General features: G+C 32.5%; 1 pseudogene; it reads right to left on the bottom strand.

Annotated features, from left to right (window-relative positions):
* Positions 1–2,369: 2,369 nt before the first annotated feature.
* Positions 2,370–3,164, bottom strand: LOC149170738 (uncharacterized; annotated as a pseudogene).
* Between the last annotated feature and the right edge of the window lie 5,475 nt (positions 3,165–8,639).

Raw genomic sequence — 8,639 nt, 5'->3', positions numbered from 1 at the left:
TTAACATTTCAACACTTTTCAGCCATGGAATAAAAAAAATATCATGACTATAATAAACCTTAGATTTTCAACATATTTCGAAATCACATATCATGACTAAATTAAACCTTAAAAATAAATACCTAAATAAAAAATTCATTATACCGTATGATAAAAATATAGTTCTTTTAAAATAGTAGCCTAAGACAATTGGGACATTGCAACGAAAACATAAAAATCAACCATCAAATTGACACATAGTGGGGGCATGCTTGACCCTTTGCAATTGAAACTTAAAAAATCAACTATCAAATTAACATACAGTAGAGGCGAACTTGATTCATTATAACGAAAACTAAAAAATCAACTATCAAATAGACACATATTGGGTTGGGTTGCTAATTGAACATCAATACAATCCCTACAATAAAAAATCAATAAATTTAAAACTTAAAATAAAATTAATTAATTAATTAAATAAATCATAATATAAAAAAAAAAAAAAAAAAAAAAAAAAATTGAAAATTATAATAAAAAAAAAATCAAATATACCAAAAAAAAATAAAGAAAAAACTAAAAAACCATTAAAAAAAATGAAAATTCAAACCATATATATAACAAAAAAAATTAAATTAAAAACATAAAAAATTCAATATCGCCCCCCTCTCACAGCCCCTTATTCGTGGGAGCTCGCACAACCTTGACTGCCGTAAACCGCGGCCCCTTCGCAGTTGGGTCGGGCTCGCAGGCCAAGTCCCTATATCGACCTACCGCGCCTCGCAACCCGTCCGGCGAAGGTGGCATTATTCATTTTTTTTAATATTTAATTTTTTTGTTTTTAATATGATGATGACGACGAATATCTACCAAGACCAATATGGTTTATTAGACCTTAAGAAAAAAGTGGTTAATTGAGATTATTTAAGATTTTATTTTTGTTATAAAAAATAAGGGAAAGAAGCATTCTGATGTTAATGTAGTTTCCCTGACCAAACAAGTCAAGGTGATTTGTAGTGGGGCAAATGTTATGGAAATGAGAATGGATGCGAATAAAGTTGGATAACCCAAGATAAAGTGTATTTCATCTTCGACTCTCTTAGTATCACAAAGAAAGCATATTATTTCGTCCCAAGGTATCTTGGGAATAGACTCTCTTAGTATCACAAAGAAGGCATATTATTTCGTCCCAAGGTATCTTGGGAATAGACCAACGCCTGGTTTAACTCTCGAGCTCATCCGAATTAGTTCTAATCCTTGTAATATTCATTGACTTCTTAGCACTGGTGAATACAGAAAGATAATTTTAGTTAGCACGTGAGCTTGAAATATATATATATATATATATATATATAGTTTAGAAAAAAAATCGATCTATATATTTAAGGTTTTTAATTTAATATCTTTTTAATATGTTTATGTTTCTTTTATATATATATATATTTTTATATTTTTTCTTCAGTTTTTTTATTTTTTAATTTTAATATTTTTTTAATGAATTTTGATTTTATTGATTGATAATATTTTAATTTTTTTTGTTTTTTATTTTTTTTCAAGTATTTATTTTAATTTATTTTTTAAAATTTTAATTTTTTTTTTGGTTATTTTCACATAAAATTTTATTTGAATCATTATTTTTTGAATTTTTTTTTTATAAATATTATGATTTCTAGATATAAAATTAATACAAATTTCATTAAAAATGTTATTTTCATTTAAAAATGTTATTTTCATTAAAATCATTTTTAATGGAAAAGTCCAAAAATTATATGCAAATGTACATTTTTGTTAAATATTTTAAATTATTATTTTTATGGTGACAATTATTTTTATTTGTATTGAAGTAGTAATTAACTTCGAAATATTAATTTTGTTGTTTTTAAAAACTTTGACCTTTTCGTGTCCATTTAACCTAAAGAGGTTGAGGTCATCGCCCATGTCATCGATGCCTGCAAGCGGAAATTCGTAATTCGAAAATGAAACTTTATTCTAATGGGAAAAGGTTTGTTCTCCACCATTTTAAGTTTATTGACCTTATACGATATTCAATAATTATCCGCCTTTAACAGTTGATCCATAAATTAAAGGCCAGAACTGACATTGGTTTCCTTGGAATAAAATCACTGAAATGGGTATGGGAAAGAAAACCTGCAAAACCTTTAACAAAGCTAAATCAGATTTTACGAATAAATTTCTCTCCACAGATTTTGTCTTTAAATTGGAGGAAAAACTTCTGATGATTTATCCTATTAGAATAATCTGAAAGGTCCTAATGTCAAATACCAAATTTAAAGCAATGCTAAAGTATTTGCGTTGCATAATTTGCCAAACAATTCAAGGAATCAAATTTTGTGATGGTAAAAACGTTGTGATATGAAGAAAGCTTGCAATTATTATATGCCATGAGCAGTTTACAGTCTCCATGCGGCAGCAAATTGTCCATCGAATAACATAGCCTGGCCGAAAACATTTCCGTTCATATAATCGTCAAGCTGAATAGCATCCCAGTCATTATTATACAATGCAAATTGTTGATAGTCTTCAAAGTCGTTATCCAAGTGCCAGTTTTCACATAGATATTTAAGATCCGGGTTCTCGCGCAAACTCTCCGACGTTTCCTTCGAAGATGGACATGCTTCTTTCATGCCCATATCGGGGACTGGGGGAATGCCAAGCTCGTCGTCTGAAGCCTCCAGGAGATAACACAGATCAACACCCCAGTCTGAATCTCGGCTTTGACCTTCATGACCACTATAAATATCGGAGCCCGCAGAATTATCCCCAGAGTTGGAGGAAGGGTATGAAGGGGAACATGTCGCTACAATCTCTTCCTCTAGGCTTCTCATGACTCCTTTTACGAGTTCCTCACTGGGAGCGAATTCTTCTTCCTCATCCTCATCTGCCAAGGATTGATCTAATTGCAGTAGCTGAAGAAACAGCTCTGTTTTTGCTCCGTGGAAGCGTTTCGGCTCCAGGACATCAGTGGAATCCACCAGAAGCTCGGGCTCACGGCCGCGTTTTCTTAGCGGCAGCCCAATCATATTGAGAGACGGGTGGGAGATTCAAACTCAGATCACAACAGTGTTGCAAAGACGAGAGGATGATGATAGTTCGTCTGCAGCCAAGAAAAATTGCTCTTTATTGATATGGTCGCAGCGGATAGCTGGATTTTCTATATTGCATCTCCACTTTTTCTGGTACAAGGCATATATATATATATATATATATATGAGGGAGAGGGGGAACGGGGAAGGAATGACGGAAGAATATGGCAGGGTTAAAGAACAAGAACAGTTTGGAGACGGCGGACTTTTTCTGGTACAATAAATGAATAAAAGGGACGACCGAAGAATATGGCATGGTTAAAGAAGAACAGTTTGGAGAGGGCGCGCATTTCTCCACTCGTCCACCAAATTTACTTTTCGTCTCCAAACTCCACACTATTATGTTCTTAAATGCGTTTTCCATTGCATTTTCTACACAAGTATATTATTTATTATTATTATATAATATATTATTAACTTAATAGGTATGTTAATTGTGAATAAGATTTTTATAATTTTATTTAAATTATTAATAATTATATATATATATTTTTATGATATATCTATATATAGAGTAGAAGAATTGTTTCAACTATAAAAAAAAATTAAAAATGAGTATATATATATAAAGATAGAAGAATTGTCTGGACTATTTAAAAGTTAGAAATGAGTCAAAAAAATTCAAAAAATAGAGCAGTTTTTTAATGGTGGAAATGGATTCAGCACCATATAAAATTTTTGGAACACCCAAAATCTTGAAGTTTCACTAGTGTAACCTAGATTTACAAAAATCCCTCCCGATTTTATCAAAATCTTGCTGGAATTTCCATGATTTTCAGGGCAAATTTGCAGGCTGGTTAGACAAAATCTATATATATAAGGAATTGACAATTGGTTCATTGTCAAACTAGCAGGGTTATAGCACTATAAAGTCCACACTATGTCCTCGTCTTCATAGACCAATTATTCTTGGGGATTTTGAACCTTGGATCTCTTTATTTACACCATACTTCCCTAATTGAATTGGAGCTAGGGGACAATAACAAAATATTTTAAAATAAAGTTATAATTTAATTTATTTTTATGGAGTTTTTAATTACATTGACAAACAAGTTTATTTTAGAATAAAACTTCCAGAATTATAATTTAATTATCAGTAATTATTATGTGGATAGTAGATATTTAACTTGCAAGAAGTATTAGAATATTCATAGTAGTATTTAAAAATTAGTAATTCTATTCGAATATTAACCATGTTATTAGAAGAGTGATATTTATCTTTAAAACAATTATACTATTTTTTCTATTTAAACTAAATTGATTAATTAGAAAAAAGTCGTGGGAGCAAGTGTTTATGGTATCTTGAGATATGGTATTGATAATCCATGGTAATGACATGTGGTTTTGTAATAAAATCGATCCACAGATAAGAAATTTCCATAATAAAATAGGGATAAATCTCCATAATTAATAGTTTGATTTATGTAAAACCATAAATATCGGGCGGGATAAGAGCGGGTTTTTTGTAATGTGTCTCCGATTCCACTCATTGTGTGACACGTTACAAGAGGTGAGAGAAAACCACCCTCATCGAGCGGTTAACCTCCGCACTTCTCGTGGGCGCAATATCCACAGTGGATTCAACCTATAGTTGTTGTCGGGTCCTCCTCCGCTTGATATCCAGAGTGGACTCAACATATAGCTGCTGTTGTGGGGTTAGCTTGTTGGGTGCAGTGTGGTCCACTGTGGGTCCCATTGTGGACCCCTAGTGGGATGCCTGTGGGCTTTTGTGGGCCCCAGTTCCTGAATTATAATTTTTCTAGTTTTTATAATAACTTTAATTTTAGCAAAATGAAATATAACATGAACTAATTATTATGAATTAATGTTTAATAATATTTTCATTTATATAAATATGTTAATATTGATACAATTATATAAATTAAAAAAATTAAAAATCCACTTTATGAATATAGATAACTAGCAATACAATATATCTAACATTGTTAAAAAAAAATAATTAAAAACAGGCCAATAATAATAATAATAATTGTTATATATGGTTTTTTTTTTATTTAAATTTTTGAAATAAATAATTTATTACTTAATCTCAATTCTTTGTGTAGGTTAAAATATTGATAACTGAATTAAAAAATTGAATTATTATTCCATAATAGAGAAATAGACGTGTTATTCCAGAATACAGAAATAGACGTTAGGCGTAAAGGATAGTAAAATTGATGCAATTTAAAAGACTAAGACATGTACTAAAAGATGTCAAAGTCAACGCACGACAAAGGAATTTATCGCATGGGAAGGTCGATTAAAGAATGGAATAGTATGGGAGTTTGGAGGCGGCAAGCTTGACTCCAGCCGTCCACCGTCACCAAAATCGAATATCGATAAAATGTCTGCTTCAATTCTGAATTTTGCAGAACATTCGGGAAGACAAATTCCAGTAAATAAGTGGCATCAGATATTTTTCCCAAGCTTCATTAAATCGGACAGCAAGCCTGAGGGGTCGGTCTGAGGTCATGGCGAGCTTCTAGTGTATGACTTATTTACAATCTCGCCCGTTTGATTTATCTAATGGTGTAGCCTTCTGGAAAATCTGGATGGCGGTGATCTGCTGGACGGTTGGCCTACAAGATTTCATGTGGTGGACGGCCTTGAAAACGTATGGCCCGACGCAAACGAAATAATGTGGTCCACTGGTTGTGGGGTACCCTTGAATTACGGGCGGGCTGTTGACATGTTTTTTTCTAACCCGGGAGAGTTTATGATAATTTAATTTAATTTGTATATACTGTAAACTTACGGTTGTAAAAAATAATTGAGTAAATTGTTTTAATTGAGATAAAAATTAATTTGTATATAGCGTAAACTTATTATTGTAAAATATCGTTTTTATAAAATAGAGTAAATTGTTTTAATTTGAGATAAAAACTAATTTGTATATAGTGTAAACTTATTATTGTAAAATGTCGTTTTTATAAAATAATATAACATAGAAATGATTATTTCTTCATAAAGAATTTTTATTTGCCTTTCTAGAAATGATATACACAAAAGTGTTAAGTAAATAAATAAATTATTTTAAATATTTTTTTAAATGGTTTTAAATTTATGTTAAGAAAAGAAATTCCAATATTTTTTTAAACTAACAATAACAATAAAGTTTTTTTAAACCTTAATAAAAAACAATTTCTAAAATTTAAGAATTCTGTAATGCAACCTTCAAAATGATGAAATAACACACTTCTATTTGCTAAAAATACATTTATTTTAACAATTTCTTAAAATTTAAGATTTCTATAATGTAACCTTCAAAATGATGAAATGGCACACTTATATTTGCTAAAATACATTCATTTCATTGAGTTGGCAAAGAGATTTTTGATTTATTGTCTTGTTGCCATGTGTTGGATGGCATATGGGCTCTCTAAGGTGGGTATTAGTAACCCTTATGGGAGCTACCTGATTGCTGAAACTAAAGAAGCGAAACAGTATGAATTTTAATATTTTTATTGAATAAGGACAACATCCACAGCAATAGGAGCAATCTAAAATACGTTTTTTTTTCTTTTTGGCATATAGCTTTTGTAACCATTACATGAAAAAATTTGATGTTGAAATGTAAGTATTTTTTTTTATGAAATGTTGATTAACATAGTAGCAAGATATTCATATTTTGGGATTTTGTTATTATGAGAAATTTAATCGAATGTGATATAATTTTATCTAAATATATCAATGTGCAAAATACAACTTCTCTTAAGAGGTAGGAAACTCGTTTTATTGGTTCTCGCAGTCCCAGAAGCTTTAGAACTATATGGGAACATTCCCTTTTCAGTGGGAGCTACAATGGGAGCTTGGGAAAGTTCTGGGACCTTTGAAGACTGGGTTTTTTGGAGTTCTGGGTTCATCGGGGTTGGTGAATACAAACCCTGTAGACAAATATGTTGAACTGCCCACAAAACATAAGCCTTTGTTGAAACCTCCACAGGAAGAAAGGCGAAAGACATCAGGAACCACTCTCAAGAGGTGGGAAACCCGTTCCATTGGTTCTTGGGGTCCCAGAAGCTTTAGAATTGTATGGGAACATTCCCTTTTCAGTGGGAGCTGCAATGGGAGCTTGGAAAAGTTCCACGACCTTTGAAAACTGGTTTTTTTGGAGTTTGTTGAGATTTTTTGTTTTATTTAATTTGGAAAAAATCTCATGTAGGTGACAACAATAGGATTTGTTGCTATATTAGCTCCATTATTCTTGAGGAGGGGTTAATGCATCCTAAATTTGTTGTGAGAGAGTTTATGATTCAGTTTTATACTCTAGCTATAAGAAATGTAAGCCCGCAGAGGATATGAGTGTAGAAAATAGGGTGAGCTGAGAGTATGTGTGAAGAACTAAATTGTTGTAATCTCCTGTTGAATAATAAGATTGTCGATGCCTCTGTTTGGTGGATGTAGCCCAGATTGGTTGGGTGAACCATGTTAAATCTTTCTGTTATTTTTATGATTTTGTATGTGTTGTGTATGCCTTTTAAATTTCCGCTGCGCATTGTTTGCTCCAACAATTGGTATCGGAGCATGTGGTGGAGCTGGTATGTGTGACAGAGACGCTGCGAAAGGCGGAAAGTGGAGCTTTTTTGTTGGCGCGGTTTTGGCACGAACAGTCGTGCCAATTTTGAACTAAAGAGGGGGCTGGCACGGTTTATTCAGTAACAGTCGCACCCATTGGCGCGGAAGATTTAGGAACAGTCGCGCCATCGCACCAGAAAGGGCTATTGGCACGGAAACGCAAGGGTTAATCGCGCCAATTTCATGCCTCACATGGATTTTGTTTCAGGCACGGATCGTCCGTCGTCGAGGAGCGCCAGGCATTTTTCCCTCTGGTAAAACTGCAATTTTTTGTTTTTTTTTTTGAAATTATAATGACATGGTACGACAGAGGCATTATAGTATAAGGTAAAGGCATTTGTTAAATAAGAACTTCATTTATTAAAAGTTGGAATTGGAGATTTTGTTTGTAACAACATGGAAAAAACTCAAAGTGCTCGTTTTGAGATCGAGAAGTTCAATGGCAAAAACAACTTCGAGATCTGGAAAGTGAAGATGCATGATCTACTTGTGCAACAAGGCGTGGCAAAGGCTTTGTTGGGAAAATCCAAACAACCTTACACCATGACAGATGATGAATGGAGCGAATTGGATGGAAGAGCACTGAGCGGTATTCGACTATGTTTGACGGATGATGTTTTGTTTAACATCGTGTCAGAGAAAACTATTGTTGGTTTGTGGAAAAAGCTTGAGAAGCTGTACATGACAAAATCCTTAACCAATAGGATTCTTCTGAAGCGACAATTGTACAGTTTGTGCATGAAGGAAGGTACAACTATTATTGATCATTTGAATGTCTTTAATACTCTCCTGGTGCAATTAGAAAGTATAGAAGTAACATTTGAATCAGAAGATAAAGCTAGAACTTTATTATGCTCATTGCCCGAGTCATGGGATCATTTTGTTACTTCTATAAGTCTTAGTATATTAGAAACCCTTGAATTTGATGATGTTGTTGGAGCTTTATTGTCCGAAGAGACAAGGAAGAGGTCAAATTCAGAA

This window comes from Pinus tabuliformis, chromosome 4_2 (assembly GCF_031772625.1).
Source record: "Pinus tabuliformis cultivar Carrire ecotype Pingquan chromosome 4_2, CPIR1, whole genome shotgun sequence".
Lineage (NCBI taxonomy): Eukaryota > Viridiplantae > Streptophyta > Pinopsida > Pinales > Pinaceae > Pinus > Pinus tabuliformis.
The sequence above is the reverse complement of the archived record's forward strand: the minus strand, read 5'-3'. Positions and strand labels throughout refer to the sequence as shown.